The sequence below is a fragment of the Somniosus microcephalus genome, chromosome 13 (assembly GCF_052327205.1).
Source record: "Somniosus microcephalus isolate GS21.2 chromosome 13, FLI_Smic_1.0, whole genome shotgun sequence".
In the NCBI taxonomy this organism is placed as follows: Eukaryota; Metazoa; Chordata; class Chondrichthyes; order Squaliformes; family Somniosidae; genus Somniosus; species Somniosus microcephalus.
Genome location: NC_140999.1, coordinates 18,620,354 through 18,642,900, shown reverse-complemented (window position 1 = coordinate 18,642,900; position 22,547 = coordinate 18,620,354). Strand labels below are relative to the sequence as shown.

At 43.9% G+C, this 22,547-nt stretch overlaps 1 long non-coding RNA gene across 1 annotated transcript in view; it reads left to right on the top strand.

Moving 5' to 3' along the window:
• The window catches only part of LOC147108104 (uncharacterized), a 65,383-nt gene extending 48,864 nt beyond the window's left edge, over nt 1-16,519 (top strand). The window contains exon 2 of the long non-coding RNA XR_015080520.1: nt 16,135-16,519. This is a non-coding gene — a long non-coding RNA (uncharacterized LOC147108104). The remainder of the gene's footprint in view (nt 1-16,134) is intronic.
• Nucleotides 16,520-22,547: the final 6,028 nt, after the last annotated feature.

The following is a 22,547-nucleotide window of genomic DNA, read 5'->3' as shown; positions in this document are numbered from 1 at the left end:
CCTTTTTTCTGCCTGTTAACTACCTCCATGCCCGCCTCCTCGGGGCTGAGAAAATCCAGCCCTGCATCTTCCAGGGATTCTCACTCCTCTTCACTCCAGTGTTTGCTCAGGCCCGAACATTGATGTTGAGTTCAATTGTATGAAGTTCAGATTTTCCAAAACTGAAACAAGCTGGTCGTAATCAAAATCTTTCCCTCCAGCTATCTCCCTCCGCCACCCCCCCCCCCAAAAAAACTTTCCAATTGCACAACTATGATTCCAAGAACAACTTAGAATTTTTACACATGTGTGAAGTCTTGCAAAAATTGCAAGGTTGATCAAAATAAGCAATGTAATGCAAGTTTTAATTAAAGCTAACTACAGCAAGGTTACACAACACGTATTTGTAACTACAATTTTTTAAAGTTTTTTTTCCGATAACACAGCACTCCATCTGTTGCATGATTGCATGTGTAAGATTGAAATTATTCATTTTCAGATCAAATATTTCCAGCATGACCACCCATTTTGAAAGATGGAAGATGTAGTTTGCATTGATGCATCTCCTTTTTCTATTTGACTAATGAAATGCATTTTCATTGCCTTTCTGACAATCTGCACTGCTCACAACCCTGAATATACTATTGTCACCCTGTCAGGCTCAATTACTGCTCCATGCCCACATCCCCAGGTTGAAGTCATCAGCATTCACTGTTTAATCAGTAAGATTCAAAAAGCTATTGGGAACAACCACAAAGGGTAGCTTTCTCTCAGTATTCATCTAGAATAACTCCAAAGTATTTTTTCTTTCAATTTGCCTTCTTTAAAGTTAAAGGTGCCAAAACAAACTAGGAACTTTAGGCAAGTATTTTAGCATGATTGAATTGTAGAACACATTAGGGGGGATTAAATACGTGGGGTTATGGGGTTACGGGGATAGGGCTTCGGTGGGATGGCTGTCGGTGTAGGGACCGGGTGCTAGGGTTTGGATGATCAGCCATGATCTCGTTGAATGGCGGAGCAGGCTCGAAGGGCCGAATGGCCTACTCCTGCTCCTAGTTTCTATGCTCTATGTTATGTTTCTATTACCAGTGGGAGTGGTGGAACAGAAAAGCACATCAGGTTTTAAAAAAAGGACTAGAAGTCCTGTTAGGAAAGAGGGATATAGGGCAATTATTTCCAGAATCACGGCGAGGAAACCGACAGAAAGTGTGGAAGGGTTAGATAAATCCATGCTTGAGTCATGATTAGAATGTTACTATGTTACCATCATCCTACATTTTGACAGGCTCAACCCAGTCTCTTTATAAAAAAAAGGTGAAGGCCCACAAAACAAGACAACACCAAGGATGAACAGCATAGAAGAGAAGACAAGCTCAGTCAAAAAATAGTAATAAAAAATATGCATCGGTTTTAGGAAGAATGGTAGACTGAGTAAAGTAACGAGTCACGCACTGTTGACATGGGAAATAATGAGTTAAAGTTGGAGATGGTGGAGTGAGTTCTGAGCTCAGCACTGTGAGGATGCAAGGAAGTGGAAAAGAATGTGGATTAGCATTTTGGAGCTTATAAGGAATAAGAGAGAAAAGTTCAGGGGACCATAGATCATAGTAGCAGTAATAAAATAGAGAAAGATAAGAAAGGTTGTGATAGAGAGAGAGGTTGGAGACCTGAGGCAAAAGAAGGACCTACTATCAGACACATGAGTGCAAACCCACAACACAACACTGCCCACAATTTGACACAAGTTGGCAATTTCAAAGACCACGAGGATGACTATTGCTGAAAATGGTGACTTCAGACTGGTACAGTAGAGGGGCAGAGTAAAGAGACTGCTACCCTACATCGGAACATACTATTCCCAATCTGGGAATATTTGACGATGATACTTGGTGCTCATATTGAAAAGTGTTACATTTCTCAGTACTAACATAATCACCTTGAGGAGCTTAAGAATTCGCAAAATAAAAAGTCTATGAAAAAGACATAAATATTCACATTAATTTAGATTTGCATTCAAATTTAACTCCCTGCCCCCAAAAATAAAGAGGGAGAAAATCCAATGATCCAAAAATAAATAATTCTAGTGTTTGATGGGTTAGCAGGGAGCACCTTCCTGCACAGATAAGGGATCAACTTATTCAGTGAAATAGCCTTTCTAAGGCTGTCAAGAAATTAGAGGTACGATTTTCCTGCTCCTGCCCACCGGAGTGCCAGTATTTCCTGTCCAGAGCCGTTAACTTGGCCAGGGACACTCCAGTGCCAGTCTGCCCTCTGGAAGAGCCGAGCACCGGCAGAAGAAGCAGGAAATTAAGATGCAGCTGTAGGCCTCTGGGGGCTGAGGCTACATGTCAGGTCTTCAACAGGGAGTCTTCTGGTTGCCATTCTCCATCAGAGTTATGTAAGATGCCACAATACAGAAAAACTTTCGATTAACCGGCCCCTAAATAACCGGAAATGTCGGTTAACCAGCAAAATTCGGAGTAGGTTCAGGTAACTTTTATTACTCGCCTTGCTCCATGTGTTGCTGTGCAAGGGTGTGGCTGCAGCTGTTGCTAAGCAGCTAAGCTACAGAGACGCTTGCAACTTGTGGCCATTGTTTTGAAGCTGTACAGGGTTTGTTGCTTTATACGGAGCTCTCAGCTCCGTATCTTTTACTGTAGCGTTCAGTTATCCGGAATTTTTGATTAACCGGCACCACGTCAGTCCCGTCCGTGCTGGATAAAAGAAAGTTTCCTGTAATTTAATTCAATTGTACCAGCTATAATATTTACTAATCTAAAAATGATCCAATAAAAAGAAAAGCAACAGATTATCTAAGGAAGGATATACTTGCCTTAGAGGCGGTGCAATGAAGGTTCACTAGATTGATTCCTGGGATGAGAGGGCTGTCCTAGGATGAGAGATTGTGTAGAATGGGCCGATACTCTCTGGAGTTTAGAAGAATGAGAGGTGATCTCATTGAAACATACAAGATTCTGAAGGGGATTGACAGGGTAGATGCTGAGAGGTTGTTTCCCCTGGCTGGTGTGTCTAGAACTAGGGGGCATAGTCTCAGAATAAGGGGTAGGCCATTTAAGACCACGATGAGGAGGAATTTCTTCACCCAGAGGGTTGTGAATCTTTGGAATTCTCTGCAGCAGAGGGCTGTGAATGCTGAGTCTTTGAGTATATTCAAGGCTGAGATAGATAGATTTTTGGACTCTAGGGGAATCGAGGGATATGGAGATCGGACGGGGAAGTGGAGTTGAGGTCGATGATCTGCCATTGAATGGCGGAGCAGGCTCGAGGGGCTGTATGGCCTACTCCTGCTCCTATTTCTTATGTTCTTATGACAGTTAAAAGCTGAGCTGAAATGACATTGAATGAAGACTGTAAAAATCACTGAAGAATTATACTGTGACTCACAAGCCCAGATTTTGCAGGAATGGGATCACGCGGCATGCCCCGTTAGTTACACTTTTTCCCTATCCTTTTTAGCTTGAAAATATTTTGCCCTGTGAATTGCTGGCAGTGCGAGCTGATAAGTGCAAGGGCAACGGGGCATTTGGAACCCGAGTGAATGGCGGGACCAACAGTCCATCTCCTTAACCAATGTGGATCGGGAAAGAAACAGGAACAACGGAGAAGGAGGGTGAATTAGAGTCAAATCAGGTACGGAAAGAGAGATAAAGAGAGGGGAAGAAAGATTGGATTAAGAGATGGAGAAAAAAGGAGACAGAATTTACAATCTGTAGGAATGAGACTCCACAGTTTAAATGAAAGAAAGAAAGACTTGCATTTATACAGCGCCTTTCATGACCACCAGATGTCTCAAAGTGCTTTACAGCCAATTAAGTACTTTTTGGAGTGTAGTCACTGTTGTAATGTGGGAAACGGGGCAGCCAATTTGTGCACAGCAAGCTCCCACAAACAGCAATGTGATAATGACCAGATAATCTTTTTGTTATGTTGATTTTGGCTAAATATTGGCCAGGAGAGACTCCACATTTTAAATTATTCCATTTTTGGGCCGGAGAGGTTGATTGGCATTGCAGGAACATGAATCTCCTAATTAAAAAGGTACTTACATTGTGGAATACCAGCCCTAACTTTGCACGGTGAGTTTAATTGGCAATTAATACGCAAATTCAGCAACTTCATTAAACTCACGGGGAGGTTGAGGGCGAGCTGCCATTTTTGTGAGGCTAACGGTAGAGCGACAGAAGTTGTCCAACAACTTGAGGCGATTCGCAATTCACGGGGTATCTCTTCCTCACCACAAGTTGCTGGATGATTTATGATTTACACATTAATAACGGCGAGCGCCATTAAACTCGCCATTATTTTGGCAGCAAATTCTAGACCAATGGAATTGTTTTGTAGTTCTATAACAGAATTATATGGGAATTAGAAGGCCAGTACATATTATCGTGAGCACCCATGCTATATGATAAATTATATCTATAAGTGAAATTCTCACAAATAGCAAGGTCAGAAGTGAATTATGATTACCTTATGATCACCGGCTGTGAGGCTGGACTGCCGTAACATGATCCATTTATAACATTTGCTAAAAGTTTTCAATTGGTATAACAGCAAAAATATTGATTCTAATTTCCATTCTTAATTGCAATAAATAAATGAAGAAATGCATCCATCTCGCAATAAGCTGGAGGATAGCAGTTAATGGATCTTCTGTGGCATTGCCCACAGAAAGCCAGGACAAGATGAAATTCCCTCAAGCGTGCATTAGTGATGCTGTAGGAATAGAATTCGGAAGTGTATGGTTCCATTCTTATCTATCTAATCGTAACCAAAGAATCACCTGCAATGGCTTCTCTTCCCACTCCCGCATCGGTACCTCTGGTGTCCCCCAAGGATCTATCCTTGGCCCCTCCTATTTCTCATCTACACGTTGCCCCTTGGCGACATCATCTGAAAACACAGCATCAGTTTCCTCATGTACGCTGACGACACCCAGCTCTACCTCACTACCTCTTCTCTCAAATCCCTCCACGGTGTCTAAATTGTCAGATTGCTTGTCAGACATACAGTTCTGGATGAGCAAAAATTTTCTCCAATTAAATATTTGGAAGATCGAAGCCATTGTTTTCGGTCCCCGCCACAATCTCCGTTCCCTCGCCACTGACTCCATCCCTCTCCCTAACATCTGTCTGAGGCTGAACCACACTGTTCGCAACCTTGGTGTCATATTTGACCCTGAAATGAGCTTCCGACCACATATCCGCAGCATAACAAAGTCTGCCTACTTCCACCTCCATAACATCGCCCGTCTCCGCCCTTTGCTTCAGCTCATCCACTGCTGAAACCCTCATCCATGCCTTTGTTACCTCTAGACTTGACTATTCCAATGCACTCCTGGCTGGCCTCCCACATTCAACCCTACGTAAACATGAGGTCGTCCAAAACTCGGCTGCCCGTGTCCTAACTTGCCCCAAGTCCATTTCGCCCATCTCCCCTGTGCTCATTGACCTACATTGGCTCCCGGTTAAGCAGCACCTCGATTTCAAAATTCTCATCCTTGCTTTCAAATCCCTCTATGGCCTCGCCCCTCCCTATCTCTGTAATCTCCTTCAGCCCCACAACCCCCCGAGATATCTGCACTCCTCTAATTCTGCCCTCTTGAGCATCCCTGATTATAATCGCTCAACCTTTGGTGGCTGTGCCTTCTGTTGCCTGGGCCCTAAGCTCTGGAATTCCTCCCTAAACCTCGCTGCCTCGCTACCTCTCTTTCCTCCTTTAAGACGCTCCTTAAAACTTACCTCTTTGACCAAGCTTTTGGTCACCTGCCCTAATTTATCCTTATGTGGCTCAGTGTCAAATTCTTTGTCTTAAAATACTCCTGTGCAACGCATTGGGATGTTTTACTATGTTATTGGCACTATATAAATGCAAGTTGTTGTTGTTGTTGTATACAGTGCCATCTAGTGGTAGAAATGTTCAGCTGACTGTGTGACATAGCTTTAGATTGGGAAAATCTTACTGAGACGCCATAGGTTATTAACAACTGAAATATCAAAGAGCAGTGACTAAAATCAATCAGTATACATGCAATACACTGTTAGGGAGTGAAAGCATTGATCTCACGCTCTATTTTCTTGCTATCATAATCTATCCACAACTTTTTTTGTTACATAACCCAATGCTGGAAGCAAAGCTTTACTCACTGGGGTAGAAATTTGCCTCGGGCAGCAGCGTAAAATGGCCGTTATCGTATCAGTTGCCCGTTCTACACCGCGCCCGATATTCAGTTAGATGGACTTCAATAGGGCTGAATATTGGACGGCCAATGCGATACCGCTCGTTTTGCACCACTGCCCAAGACAAACTTTTACCCCACTGTTTCTCTTGCCCATAAAACTCTCGTTGCCTGGAACTCTGCCCCTTGTATGTACAAGTTCAAATACCGAGTTAAGCAAGAGATCAAGGGAAGGTCATCTTTCTGCTTGGAGCCACAGCTTTCCTGCTCTCAACAACCACCAGGGTCATGAGGCGTTTGACCTCCTTGTACTTTCCTCCATCTAGACCTTGTTGTTATAAACATGTTTTATTTAGAAGGTGTTCCTGCTCTGTTCTCAGACACAAAAACCTAACAAGGATAATCAAGTGATACTTTAAAAAAAAATCACTTTTAAAATAATAACTTTTGTACTCGCTTACTTCCTTGTTCTCTCGTCCCTTTGTAATGGCGAATTCAACAACAACTCACAGTCAGGAAGTAACTTTGATGTACCGAAATGACCTGAGATGCTCCACAGGAATGAGGAAAAACTTTGGACACTGAGCAGAGATTGGGAGAAAGGTTAGGGGAGGTGATCGAAGGCGAGGTCATGGAGCTCAGTTTTGAGGAGCTTTTTGAAGAAGGGAAGGTGGACAGGTTTAGGAAGAGAGTTTTAGAGAGCAGGACCATGATGGCTGAAGGCTTGGCGTGGAGGGAGGTGGGCGCACAGTAGTCCAGAAGAGCGGTAGGTGTGAACTTTGATGTAGAGCCAGAGGAGCTTGGAAGCGGAGTGAAACCATGAAGGCCCTTGTAGACAAGGATGAGGATTTTGAAGGAGGAGGCATTGGAAGAGGAGTCCCTGGAAGGGTCGACAAGAAACTTGCTTCCAGCCCTTGGCTAATGTTGCTCTTGAGGTGACTGCTTAGAGTCTGGGTGACACACCCATCAATTAGCCTTCATTTGCTGTTTGTGTGACAAAGATCAGCACTGCTCAACACATTTCAGTGGAACAACTTGCCTTGTGACGACCCAAGTGTTCAAACTTGTAACCAAATATTCCGTGGTGTGGTACATTGATGCCAATGTACCATAATTTTAATAAAGCTTTTACATCTTTTAAACTCCACCAAGACATTTTTATAACAGTAATTTTATGAATAAGAAATAAAATAACTCTATTAGAACAGCACAGTGCAGCTTTAAGCTGTTTGTCTAAACCTAGTCAGCTGTGGCTCAGTGGGTAGCACCCTCAGCTCTGAATCAGAAGGTTGTGTGGTTCAAATCCCACTCCAGAGGCTTGAGCACAAAAATCTAAGCTGACACTCCAGTGCAGTGCTGAGGGAGTCCTGCACTGTCGGAGGTGCCATCCTTCGGATGAGACGTTAAACCGAGGCCCTGTCTGTTCTCTCAGGTGGATGTAAAAGATCCCATGGCACTATTTCAATAGAAGAACAGGGGAGTTATCCCCAGTGTCCTGACCAAAATGTACCCCTCATAAAAACAGATCATCGGGTCAGAGTCACTGTTTGTGGGAGTTTGTTGTGCACAAATTGGCTGCTGCGTTTCTTACCTTACAATGGTGACTGTACTCCATTGGCTGTAAAGCACTTTGGAACGTTCTGAGATCTTGAAAGACAGTATAAATGCAAGTCTTAAATATTCCGGGTTCATACAGCTTTAAAGAAATAGCAAGTAGCTGTTTACTTGTATGGCAGCAGCATAAACCTGGAGCCTAACAAGGAAGAATGAAACAATACAGGAAATACCACAGTAAATCTGAGAGTGTTACAATGCACATAAAAGTGGATTAATGTTCCACCATTGTAAGACTCATTAAACCTGCTTAGGGCAAACTTATGGATTTAGAATGTAATAAAAAAAGTATAAATAGAGCATTGTGCAATTTGATTAAAAGAACATTTTTAAGGCTTTAAAACAAGAAGTACTGAGTTGTTTGCATGTAACTAAGATTATTGCCAAAGTAGGCATTAAGTTACCGTGGTAACATGTGCCCGGTCCTGCCAGCCTTCATTCTTGTTTTAGGATGATTGGGTGAAAATTTTGATGATGGCCAAGTCAAGTGAGTTTTACTAGCTTTGTTTAATGGAATTCAAGACAACACAAGTAAGGTCAGTTACAATGACCTGTAATTTGCGGTCAGCGGCGAAGCAAAGGCGTTCACCGCTGGCCCCGAAGTAAGCTTCCCACAAAGATCTTGCGATCTCTGTGGCGAGAAGTTCGGCTTTTCCGACGTGCAGTTGAAGTCAGCGTAGTCTAGTGGGAATCCCATAGTGCGAGCTGCTGTGACGTCAACAAGCTGTCTAAGCAGCTGTTGGAGGGAATTTCGGTACTAAAGGACTTTGCAAAGCTCGTCGGGATACTTGACATTCGTTACAGGCTAAAACTGGACCTTGAGCTACCCTGGGATGAGTAGTGCCAGCTGCATCCTGTTTTGTACTTCGGTTATCTTGCAAGGACAGACAGTCTGCTATTGTTTTATTTTCTGCTTATCATATCTCACGGTGAAAGGTCCGAAGAAGTCTTAGTTCTGCTGAGCATTGTTTTTCTGCTGAACCTTGTTTAAAATATTTTACTGCTACACTGTCATGAGGCATTTCTGTGATTAATCCGCTTAACCTTTCATTTGTGTATAAAGGTAAACGCATTTAGAGTGTTAAACGAGAAGCTTGGCGGTTGCACGAGGGTGCATAGCACTTCTCCCAGAGCGCTCTGCAAATAAAGGTGTACTCTCACATTTCAATTATACCACAGTCGTCTGAGTCTTATTACTCTATCAAGCAAGCTGAGGTTGGGTATACGTCGACCTCGTATATCACTTGGTCCGTTCAGGCTCCAACTCAGCGGTAACACAGCCAATCACATTGCAGAATCCTCACAGACAGGGAACCAGGAAATAGAAAGTGCTAATAATCATTTTTTTTTAAATTTACAGAGAGCAAAATAAAGATTGGGACATACACATTGGGTTAAGATAGAAGCTGAAATATCATGAACAAACTTTAACATGTTTAAAATCAATTTTAAAATCTAATAATTTTTAACTTAATGGAGAAATTTGACATTCTACCAATATAAAATTAGGTTTTCAGGGCCAGAACAGTTGTTTATCAGTAGTTATTACTCCGATCGCTGTTAAAAACTGAATTACACCTCATTTGAATGGGTCTAACTTTTTATGGGGTTTCTAACAGTGATAGTTGTTAGGAAAAGAACATAAGAACATAAGAAATAGGAGCAGGAATAGGCCACTTGGCCCCTTGAGCCTGCTCCCCCATTCAATAAGATCATGGCTGATCTTGGGCTCAGAGCCACTTCCCTGCCCGCTCCCCATAACCCTTCACTCCCTTATCTTGCAAAAATCTGTCTATCTCCACCTTAAATGTATTGAAGGTGGAGCTAGACAGAAAAGGGGAAGTTTTTATTAGATTAGTGACTTCATTGATTGCTGGCTCTGTGGGTGGTGGTTCACAGCGCAACCTGTGGGGGATCAGTGAATGACTGACCGCAACGTCAGGATTTCCGTGTTAGGCTGCGCAAGCGCTAAATCCCGAAGTTGCGATCAACTTCAAAGGCGAAATGGTGGCGAACTTTGCCAGTTCACCGTCATCAAGACTGGAAGTTCCGGGCCATTATCTGACACTGGTACCTACCCGCTGACTGCATTGCGCAGTCAGCAGAATCTTATCATAGTGTATGCTGACCTGAGTTTGATTCGCACCCACAATCGCCACACAGCTTGCACATATATGCTTGATGCACACACAGAGGTCTGCTCCCCTGACAATTCATGTTAATGTTAGGTAAGGGTGATTTGGAGCATTCACTTTCCCTTAGCATTAAAACTATTCCATTAAAAGCTATAAAAGGTAACTAGGACACTGGCCTTTCACTTGGAGCTGGGTTCAAATAACACTTCTGGCTGTGCTATACCTGACCTGGGAGTGCTTGGTTCTGACACTGGATACCTGAATCCCCAGTGACAAGTTCCATTTCCCAGCACTAACAGCCCTCACTTTGGTGAGCAGAAAAATATTTTTTTTTAAAGGTCCAATGCCACTCGGCACATTATACTTGTGACATGGTTTTGTAAGTTCTCACGCTGCTTGGTTCAGGACCCAACACCAAGCTGTATTAATACATTTCATGCCAAAATCACTTTGCATCGTCACAAATGTGACAGTATAACTATGCACTAAGATCCTCACATCCCTGCCATTAATACCTCCACTCAGCACTTGCAGTATTAAAGGCTATATGGACTGAAGCATAGCCGATAGACCTAACATACACCACAGTTTCCATTCTCGCTCTCTGACCAAGGAAAATGGAGCTCTGTACCTGCCCACTAGATTATTGAAAAACACACAAATTGAAATCGCTATACTTACAACCATTGCAATTATAAACTGTGATGTTATGATGTCACCACAATCTGCATCAAATGCAGCTTGTTATTTTATGATCTTTCCTAAAGTATAAAATGTATTATTTGTGTTTATACTCATGCTAGGACTGCGAAGTGGTTTACGTCTTGGTAAACCCCACTCACAATTTATTCTATCTAATATTGAACTAAATAACCAAAACCAGTTCAGCCTGGCTTCAGTGAAACTGCCGATCTTTTCCAATTCCTTTCAAACCGGTCAACGGTATCCCTTCCCTGTTGTATACATTCACTGCTATTAGTTCAATAAAAAGGTTCGTCAATCCATAATTGCCTCTAATCTAAGACCCTGGCAAGATTCCTCAGTACATGTAATGGGATTTGTACAATTAACAAACCATCCATCTAACCATGTAATAGCATGTGATGCTTCTACTGTGCCAACGTTAACCCAAACCTCACAGGCGTATAATAATGTAGTGTAACATAATCAGAATGGAAATTGCTGCTTTTTGATGACATTGCAACAGATAGAGGGGCCCAACCTATTCAGTACAGTAATTATAAAGAAGTCTGATTTACTTTGGGAACACAAGTTGTACGTTAACTTCTTTCTTCAAAAATCTCACAAAACTTAAAAATACGAGAGTTAAAAATCAATTGGAATTTATATATTTTTTTAAATCCTAGAGGAGGTATAGTTTCTCTCAGATACTTAAAATTACCACATAACAAAGTTCAACAATTATGCAAGAAGCAATAAGAAAATGAAAGTTAGCAAAAACATTGAACTCAAGTTGTGTAGTTTATGTATGCATTTTTTTTCATTTTGCAGATAGTTAATACATAGACCTATAATGTACAGGACAGCATCTATAGGGTTACATAAATCGACACTGGTTGATGCTGATCTCAGCTAGGATTCTAATGGAAGCCTGTTGAACTGTACCCTTTCAGGAGAAGAACGGAGCAAACTGGAAGGACAAGCATATTCTGGTCTGCCATATAAAAGTAAATTAGCGCTTACAAGAATGCTGACTTACTTTTTTCACAGTTTCTGACTTGTCTTGTATTTCTTCTGTGGGAAAACAACCAATTAATAAGAGGAGCTGATACTTTTTCTTTAGCGTCCAATTGATTGCTTTTCAAAGTACAAATAATGAACCAATCGAAAAGCTTCCACATGAGCCACTCAGGCAGACACCAAAAAAAGTGAATAGATTTATAACCTACAGATGGGGTAGACTTTGACTTAGTGTCCACTGTGGCTCAGTGGGTAGCACTCTTGCCTCTGAGTCAGAAAGTTGTGGGTTCAAGTCCCACTCCAGAGACTTGAGCACAAAAATCTAAGCTGACACTCCCAGTGCAGTGCTGAGGGAGTGCTGCACTGTCAGAGGTGCCATCTTTCTGATGTCTCAGGTGGATGTATAAGACCCCATGGTGCTATTTCGAAGAAGAGCAGGGGAGTTATCCCCGGTGTCCTGGCCAATATTTTTCCCTCGATCAACAGCATAAAAAAACAGATGATCTCATTATCACATTGCTGTTTGTGGGAGCTTGCTGTGCGCAAATTGGCTGCCACGTTTCCTACATTACAACAGTGACTACATTTCAAAAAAGTAATTAATTGGCTGTAAAGCACTTTGGGACGTCCTGAGGTTGTGAAAGGCGCTATATAAATGCAAGTCTTTCTTTCTTTGTGTGATATTGTAAAATGGGTGATGGCAAGTTGGCAGCCCATTTACATCTCATGATTTTTATTTCCATTGAAGTCAGTGGAAATAAAAATAGTGAGAGATGTAACATGGGCTGCTGATTCGCTATCACCCATTTTACACTATTGCACAAAGTCAAGATCTACCCCAGTGTTTTTCTTTCGCTAAGTGTCTTGTATTTTCACGTTTCACTCATTCATTACAATTGAGCATTTACAATTAACATGAATTTACAGTTGAAGCTCAGAGACCAGTTGTGGAGCACTAAAATTAGACCCAAAAATCGAACAGTATAAAACGGCTACATTCCTGAACCAGCCCTGAGGGATTGAGAGGGAACTAGAACCGAGCCTGTGGGCTGAGCACACCGTGCATGTCAAGTACATGCTGAATTGTAGATAATTGTATTATTTTTAAACTGATTTTGAAATCCCTGGTGCAGAAAATGCTGAGTAATGATGAACAGTGTTTTTCCATTTCCACTGCGCACTCCAGTCATTTGTTGTTAGAAGAATTCATATTTAACCTGCAGATACATGACAAATACTCACTGGTCTGCAGTATCTCCAATGGGGGAGGGGGAGCTGGCACGGCAGTGCTCATCTCCGTGCCCAGCCATAGGGGGCGATTTTGTGAATGGGGGCGCGTTGGAGGCGGGACTGTTGCTTGTCGGGTCGATGTCCCGCCTCCATCGATTTATGGCCAACCCACGCTATTTTCCCTTGATTGACCTCGCCCATCGGGCTTAGCAGGCCAATTAAGGGGAAGCTGGTTGCAGAGAACGTCAACGTATGACGTGTTTGACAGATGAATTGTCATCATTTGACAGCTCTGTGAAGCTGTCAAACAGTGACAATCTCTGCAGTTTGATGAGGTCTTGCATACAAGACCTCATCAACCTTCTTTCTTTTACAGAAATGAGATGTTTGTTGCATCTGAGAATGCAACGGCCATCTCTCATCTGCAACACGGAGGTGCGAGACTCTCCGCATAGAAACCGACTGAAGCCTGCAGGAAGAAACAAAGGTAAGTACACTTTTAAAAACACTTTGCACTTACCTCAGATACTCATCTCTCCACTCTTGCACCCATCACTTACCTTCACACCACACTTTTGCACCCCCGGCCCCCGCAGACCCAGTACTCGTCTCGCTGAGCTGACGGGTTTTGGAGCCTTTAGGAAGCCTGCACTTGTGAGGGCAAAAAGGGGATAATCCTATTTTCTGCCTGTTAACAGCCAGTTAATAGGCTTTAATCCCTTCCCGCCTCCAAGGAGACGGGACCCTGTGCGGGACAGCTACCCGCCTCCTGGCAAGATGGCATAGAGGCGGGTTGGGGGCGGGTTTGGCCCCGCCCCCAAATTTTGCCATTTTCCCAGCAGTCCCGCCTCCCCAGGGCTGGCAAAATCACCCCATAGTCTTTCTGGGAAAATCTTGTTCCAGGAAATGTTTTCCTGCAGCTAATCTGCCTATTAGGGAGACTTCACCCACTTTCACCCACTGCAGGAAAAGGAAGTAGAGCCACCAGGTATGTCTGTGGCTGTGTCCCTGCCGCGAGTAATCTGAAGATATCCTCAGCAAGGTCCTAGAATTGCTGTGCTGGGATGTTATGGTCAGTAATTGGATTTTTTTTATTCATTGAAATCCAACACGAACTTTCATAAATTAGTGTGATACTGCCCTCTGGAGGAGAATTTGGGCATAATTAAGCTGCTCAAAGATGTTGTTTTAGCTGAAGTCTGCAGACCAGGATTGTATTTTATTAGTTTATATAAATGGTGTTTTTTTATCATATGCATAATATTATTAATGGGATTTAAGACCCTTTTATTCTGTAGGTGCATCCATTGGCATCTAAGGGTACAAGTGGTAACACATGTATTTGATGTATTGTTGGTACACTTCAGCTGGGCATGTTATTCGAAACTTTATTTTAAAGACATGCCCAGGGAAACTTATGCTTAAGGTTTGCCAGGAGGTGAGCTGCTAGAAAATAAACTGAATATACCATCTGTAAAGATGTTCAACGTTTCTTTCACTTTTGTAAGATTGTTTGTTACAACAGATTACACCTGCAGCACTTGCGAATGGCGAATCGTTCATTTTTGTCAAAGAACTGTCAAGATTCATATATCTGGAGTAAATGATCTGCCTCATGTGATATTGAAGCATGCAGACCAGGAATGTGCTAGGTGTGATCCGAGGACAGTGCTGAGTTAACTGACCTCATCCAGGGCAGTAATAGGGGCATTAAATTAGCCTTATTGCCTCTGGACTAAGTAGGGGAGAAAGAAAGAACTTGCATTTATATAGCACCTTTCACAACCTCAGGATGTCTCAAAGCGCTTCACAGCCAATGAAATACTTTTGAAATGTAGTCACCGTTGCAATGTAGGAAACGCGGCAGCCAATTTTATGCACAGCAAGGTCCCACTAACAGCAATGGGATAATGACCAGATAATCTATTTTAGTGATCTTGATTGAGGGATAAATATTGGCCAGGACAGCGGGGAGAACACCCCTGCTTAAGTAGTGCCATTGGCTCTTTTACAACCACCATCAATGACCTTCCCTCCAACATAAGGTCAGAAATGGGGATGTTCGCTGATGACTGCACAGTGTTCAGCGCCATTCACAACTCCACAGATAATGAAGCAGTCCATGCCCGCATGCAACAAGACCTGGACGACGTTCAGGCTTGGGCTGATAAGTGACAGGTAACATTTGCGCCACAGAAGTGCCAGGCAATGACTATCTCCAACAAGTGAGAGTCTAACCACCGCCCCTTGACATTCAACGGCATTACCATTGCCGAATCCTTCACTATCAACATCCTGGGGGGTCACCATTAACCAGAAACTTAACTGGACCAGCCACATAAATACTATAGCAACAAGAGCAGGTCAGAGGCTGGGTATTCTGTGGCGAGTATCTCACCTCCTGACTCCCTAAAGCCTTTCCACCATCTACAAGGCAAAAGTAAGGAGTGTGATGGAATACTCTCCACTTGCCTGGATGAGTGCAGCTCCAACAACACTCAAGAAGTTCGACACCATCCAGGACAAAGCAGCCCGCTTGATTGGCACCCCATCCACCACCTTAAACATTCACTCCCTCCACCACCGGCGTACCGTGGCTGCAGTGTGTACCATCTACAAGATGCACTGCAGCAACTCACCAAGGCTTCTTCGGCAGCACCTCCCAAACCCGTGACCTCTTCCACCTAGAAGGACAAGGGCATCAGGCGCTGGGAACACCACCACTTCCAAGTCACACACCATCCTGACTTGGAAGTATATCGTCGATCCTTCATTGTCACTGGGTCAAAATCCTGGAACTCCCTACCTAACAGCACTGTGGGAGTACCATCACCACACGGACTGCAGCAGTTCAAGAAGGCGGCTCACCACTACCTTCTCAAGGGCAACTAGGGATGGGCAATAAATGCTGGCCTTGCCAGTGAAGTAAGATATTAAAAATTGGGCATAACAGGGCAAGACAACCAGGATTCAATTGCAGCACCAATGTACAAGGTGGAGATAATGGGTTAATCCCTACCCTGAGTTAAACGATATAGAGGTCTGTATATTGCATTTACCCAGCTAAGTTTTAAAACATGATTAAGTGACTTCAAATGCTGAGAAATTAAACTGCAGAGCAACTCGTGGGAAGATTAGGGAGGATGTCTGTTCGGCCAGGCAAGGCAGCACATATACAAGATAACATATCGAAGAATTTGTTTGTTGTAAATTACAACAGGGTTCCATTCTTCAAAGTATGGTGGGACTAATCAGAATGTGCTTGCTTTGCAGGGGTAACCCAAGACGAGGCCAAAAGTCTTTGCACGCCTTAACTATGACTGTTATCTTAAGAAAACATGTAACAAGCAAAACCACCTGGCTACGGGCAACTGGATGGTTGTAAAGCAATTAAGATGAGGCCCACAGTCACAGGAGGTGACGGGACCAATTGAAAACTGAAATGTGGGATTTGTGGGTGGCAGGAAGAGGAAATGTCATGGTTTATAATTGTCATTTAGCTATAACTCTGTATATGCTGATAAGCTTTGCACCCGCCCCTAGGGCAGGGGTTTGATTTTTGTATAACTGTGATTGTTGCTAGGGAATCGGTAGAGTCGGATTCAGACAGCGATCTGAAAGGTTCTCCCCAGGCCTGAATAAACCGTTGTGACTTCAATTAGTTGGTCTGTCTTTCTTACAACAAGCCGGTGACGTTGACCTTGTATATCACTTGGTCCGCACTTTGGGGGCTTACATAGAAACATAGAAGATAGGAGCAGGAGTAGGCCATTCGGCCCTTCGAGCCTGCTCCGCCATTCAATGAGATCATGGCTGATCATCCAAATTCAGTACCCTGTCCCTGCCTTCTCCCCATATCCCTTGATCCCTTTAGCCTTAAGAAATATATCCAACTCTTTCTTGAATATATTTAATGAACTGGCCTCCACCGCCCTCTGTGGCAGAGAATTCCACAGGTTCACCACTCTCTGGGTGAAGAAATGCCTCCTCATTTCAGTCCTAAATGGCTTACCCCTTATCTTTAAACTATGACCCCTGGTTCTGGACTCCCCAGCCATCAGAAACATCCTTCCTGCATCTAGTCTGTCCAGGCCTGACAGAATTTTATAGGTTTCGATGAGATCCCCTCTCAATCTTCTAAACTCCAGTGAGTATAAGCCCAATTGACACAATCTCTCCTCATACGTCATTCCTGCCATCCCAGGTATCAGCCTGGTGAATCTTCGCTGCACTCCTTCCATGGCAAGAACGTCCTTCCTCAGGTAAGGTGACCAAAACTGCACACAATACTCAAGGTGCGGTCTCACCAAGGCCCTGTACAACTGTAGCAAGACATCCTTGTTCCTGTACTCGAACCCTCTTGCTACGAAGGCCAATATACCATTTGCCTTCTTAACTGCCTGCTGCACCTGCATGCTTACCTTCAGCGACTGGTGCACAAGAACACCCAGGTCTCTTTGCACTTCCCCTTCTCCCAATCTATTGCCATTCAAATAATAATCTGCCTTCCTGTTTTTGCCACCAAAGTGGATAACCTCACATTTATCCACGTTACAGTGCATTTGCCCAATCACCCAACCTGTCCAAATCATACTGGAGTTTCACGACATCCTCCTCACAACATACCCTCCCACCCAGCTTTGTGTCGTCTGCAAATTTGGAGATATTACATCCAATTCCCTCATCCAGATCATTAATATATATTGTGAACAGCTGGGGTCCTAGGACTGATCCTTGCGGTACCCCACTAGTCACTGCCTGCCACTCGGAAAACGACCCGTTTATTCCAACTCTTTGCTTTCTGTCCGCCAACCAGCTCTCTATCCAAGTCAATACCTTGCCCCCAATCCCATGTGCCTTAATTTTGCATGCTAATCTCTTATGTGGGACCTTATTGAAAGCCTTCTGAAAGTCCAAATATACCACATCCACTGGTTCTCCCTTATCTATTTTACCAGTTACATCCTCAAAAAATTCCAGTAGATTAGTCAACCATGATTTACCTTTTGTAAATCCATGTTGACTTTGTCCGATCCTGTCACTGCTTTCCAAGTGCTCTGCTATTACATCTTTTATAATGGACTCTAGCATTTTCTCCACTACCGATGTCAGGCTTACCGGTCTATAATTCCCCACTTTTTCTCTACCACCTTTTTTGAATAGTGGGGTAACATTAGCTACCCTCCAATCCATGGGTACTGTTCCAGAGTCTATCGAGTTCTGGAAGATGACCAGCAATGCATCTACTATTTCTAGGGCCACTTCCTTAAGTACCCTGGGATGTAGATTATCAGGCCCTGGGGATTTACCGGCCTTCAGTCCCATCAATTTTCCTAACACCATTTCCCTACAAATACTGATTTCTTTCAGTTCCACCCTTTCATCAGACCCTATGTTCCCCGGCATCTCTGGGAGATTATTTGTGTCCTCCTTTGTGAAGACAGAACCAAAATATGTATTTAGTTGGTCTGCCATTTCTTTGTTCCCCATTATAAATTCCCCTGATTTGACTGCAAGGGACCTACGCTTGACTTCACCAATCTTTTTCTCTTCACATATCTATAAAAGCTTTTACAGTCAGTTTTTATGTTCCCTGAAAGCTTACTCTCATATTCTATTTTCCCTTTCTTAATTAATCCCTTTGTCCTCCTTTGTTGAATCCTAAACTGCTCCCAATCCTCAGGATTATTGCTTTTTCTGGCCAACTTATATGTCCTCTCCTTGGATCTTATGCTATCCCTAATTTCCCTTGTTAGCCACGGTTGAGTCACCATTTTTGTTTTATTTTTATGCCAAACTGGGATGAACAAATTCTGTAGCTCATCCATTCGGTCTTTGAATGTTTGCCATTGTCTATCCACCGTCAACCCTTTGAGTGCCATTCCCCAATCAATCCTACCCAACTCGCTCCTCAGACCATCGTAGTTTCCTTTATTTAAATTGAGGACCCTAGTCTCTGAGTCAACTACTTCATTCTCCATCTTAATGAAGAATTCGATCATATTATGATCGCTCCGACCCAAGGGGCCTCGTACAACAAGATTGCTAATTAATCCTTTCTCGTTACATAATGCCCAGTCTAAGATGGCCTGATCTCTGGTTGGTTCCTCGACATATTGGTCCAGGAAACCATCCCATAAACACTCCAGGAATTCCTCCTCCACCGTATTGTTACTAATTTGGTTGGCCCAATCTATATGTAGATTAAAGTCACCCATGATGACTGCTCGGCCCTTATTGCACGCTTCTTTAATTTCCCTTTTAATGCCATCCCCAACCTTCGCCTTACTGTTTGGAGGTCTATATACCACTCCCACTAACGTTTTTTCCCCTTAGTATTCCTCAATTCTACCCATACAGATTCCACATCATCAGAGCTAATATCCTTCATTACAATTGTGTTAATCCCTTCTTTAACCAGTAATGCTACCCCACCTCCCTTTCCTTTTTGCCTATCTTTCCTGAATATCGAATACCCCTGAATGTTGAGTTCCCAGTCTTGGCCATCCTTCAGCCACGTTTCTGTAATCCCAACCAAATCATATTCGTTTACCGCTATTTGCGCAGCCAATTCATCCACCTTATTACAAATGCTCCTCGCATTAAGACACAAAGCCTTCAGGCTTGTTTTTTTTAACGCTCTTAGACCTATTAAAATTATTATTTACTGTGGCCACGTTTGATTTAAACCGTTGATTTCTCTGACTGCCACTTTTGTTTTTCTCCTTCCTATCGTTTGCTTTTATCCTTGTTTCCCTTTCCTCTGTCTCCCTGCTCAGGTTCCCAACCCCCTGCCATTTTAGTTAAACCGTCCCCCACAGCACTAGCAAACACTCCCCCTAGGACATCGGTTCCAGCCCTGCCCAGGTGCAAACCGTACGGTTTGAACTGGACCCACCTCCCCCAGAACCGGTTCCAATGTCCCAGGAACTTGAATCCCTCCCCCTGGCACCATTCCTCTAGCCACGTATTCATCTGAAGTATCCTTCTATTTCTACTCTGACTAGCACGTGGCACTGGTAGCAATCCTGAGATTACTACCTTTGAGGTCCTGTTTTTTAATTTATCTCCTAACTCCCTATATTCCGCTTTTAGGACCTCATCCCGCTTTTTACCTATATCGTTGGTGCCTATATGCACCACGACAACTGGCTGTTCACCCTCCCCTTCCAAAATGTTCTGCAGCCGCTCTGAGACATCCTTGACCCTTACACCAGGGAGGCAACACACCATCCTGGAGTCTCGTTTGCAGCCGCAGAAACGCCTATCTATTCCCCTTACAATTGAATCCCCTAGTACTATAGCTCTACCCCTCTTTTTCCTCCCATTCTGTGCAGCAGAGCCACCCCTGGTGCCAGGAAGTTGGCTGCTGCTGCCTTCCTCTGATAAGCCATCCCCCCCAACAGTACTCAAAGTGGTGTATCTGTTGGAGAGGGGGATGGCCACAGGGGACCCCTGCACTACCTGCCTGCGCCTGGTACTCTGCCTGTTAGTCACCCGTTCCCTTTCTTCTTGTCCAACCTCTACCTGCGGTGTGTCCAACTCCATAAACATGCTATTCCTGATGTCCTGAGCATCGTGAACGCTCCAGTATGCATCCAATCACAGCTCCAGTGCCGCAATGCGGTCTGTCAGTAGCTGCAGCTGGATGCACTTCCTGCACACGTAGTTGTCAGGGACACAGGAAGTGTCCTATAGTTCCCACATATCGCAGGAGGAGCATATCACGGGGCCGGGCTGTCCTGCCATGACTTACCCTTTAGTTAATTGCATTTAAATTAAATCAATCAATCCCACTAATTACACTACAGTTAACTGGTTTACCAACAGTCCCCGCTACACCAGAGCGACCTTAGAAACTATAAACCACAGAGTTAAAGTTTAAAAAAGAGAAATACTCACCAACCAATCACTTACCTGCTTCCTGGTGACATCACACTTTGATTACTTTTTACCTCTCTCCCCCGCTGTTGAATTGGCGGGCCTCGCTGCTCGCCTCACTGCTCACATCAATTGGCGACGAGGATGGGATGCGCGATCTGAACAAGACTCTCGGACAACGATAACCTAAGACGGGGGAGTATGTTTTAGTTACCACCTGTAAAATTAGAGGTTAATCGCTGGCGAAATGTCAAGTAAGAATCGACGTACAAAAGAACTATAAAAAGAAAGACACCTTTAATTGAAGGCGGTTAAAACTGCCGGACTGCGGTACCGGAAAAAAGGGGGTTTAAAAACCTGGTAGGCCCACGAGGTGCGGCTCTTAAAGAAGTAGTTAAATGGGTTGTTTTAACACTTGGTGAAGGACGAGTCCTTCTGGCCGAAAAAGTAAACCGACAGGAGTGGTAAGTCCCCTAACCCGGGAGGCGGGAAATCCTTATAAGCTGAGAGGTGGCAAAACCTCAACAAATGAATGAATGGGTGCACAATAGCGAGTAAATGAAATAAAACTCTACAGTCACAAAGAGGTTAAAATGGACAAGGGTGAGGTCTGTCCCAACGCCTAGCCTGAGCCAGAATTAAGAGGACAGTAGTCCCACGTGATGGCCAGGATCAAGTAGGACGCAGGGAGCCACAGACCCCACAGTATCAAAACCTCGGGACTAAAGGGTTGGTGTGTGTGTTTAACGAAACGGAGTCATTGACAGGAAGTGAGAAACTAATTAAGGTAACACTATAGGGGTGAACAACGTAGCGTACAAACCTAATTCACCAACACCGTGAATTAAGCATTAAACGTAACATTTAGTTATGACCAAGAAAGGGGAAGAAGAACCCTGGGGAGAAATTTGGGGAGACCCGGGAACTGTAACACGCTACGTCTTTGACAAAAGTAAAAAGCTAATAGAGAAAATGAAAAAGGCAGGGTGGGACCCGGATGATAGACCAGAGGTACAGAGAGAATGGTGGAAGAAACAAACAAAAGACAAATTGGAAAAGGCACACATTATTGTAGCAGCATGTTATAACTGGGAATGCCTGTTCCAGAGACAGGATCATAAGCAGTAACCAGTAGCTGCAATTGCCCCTAACCCGGATGACTCCCAGGAAAGGCTATACCCAGAACCGACCCGGGGGGGCGACCGAATGCCCTCCCCCGTATATAGGACACGAGTCGGCAGCCCAGGAATCAGTTCCAATGGCACCGATAGCTTTACAGTATAGACCAGCAGTCCCGGCAGTCCCGGCAGTAGGTGGGAACCCAGCAATCCCAGGCAGGCCGGCTGCAACAACGCTGACCTATACACCATTGAGCTTGCAGGATCAGGTAATTCTCCTCAATGAATTACCAACCTTAAAACACCGCCAGAACAATCAGACGTTTTGGCACAAACTGTGCGAGATACACATAAATCATGCCTTACATAATATAGATCTCGATCAATTGGTACGAGCCAAATGTCCCGAGGAGCAGCGGAGATTGGTAGCGGGCAATCACGGGAATGGTCAGTGGGCCACCGCCACAGGACAAACAATCCAATAATTAACCCTTGAATTTGACCAATTCAAGGTTGCTGTGGATACTGCAATGGGACAAGCCCCCGTAAATTGGGCAGCTATAAGCGGAATCACACAAAAAAAGGGAGAAAGCGCCATCGATTATGGGAAACGAAAGTGGGCAGCCTTTGAGGGGAACTGTGGAATTCCGGGCCCCTTAAACAAAGACAACGCTTGCTTCCTGCAGA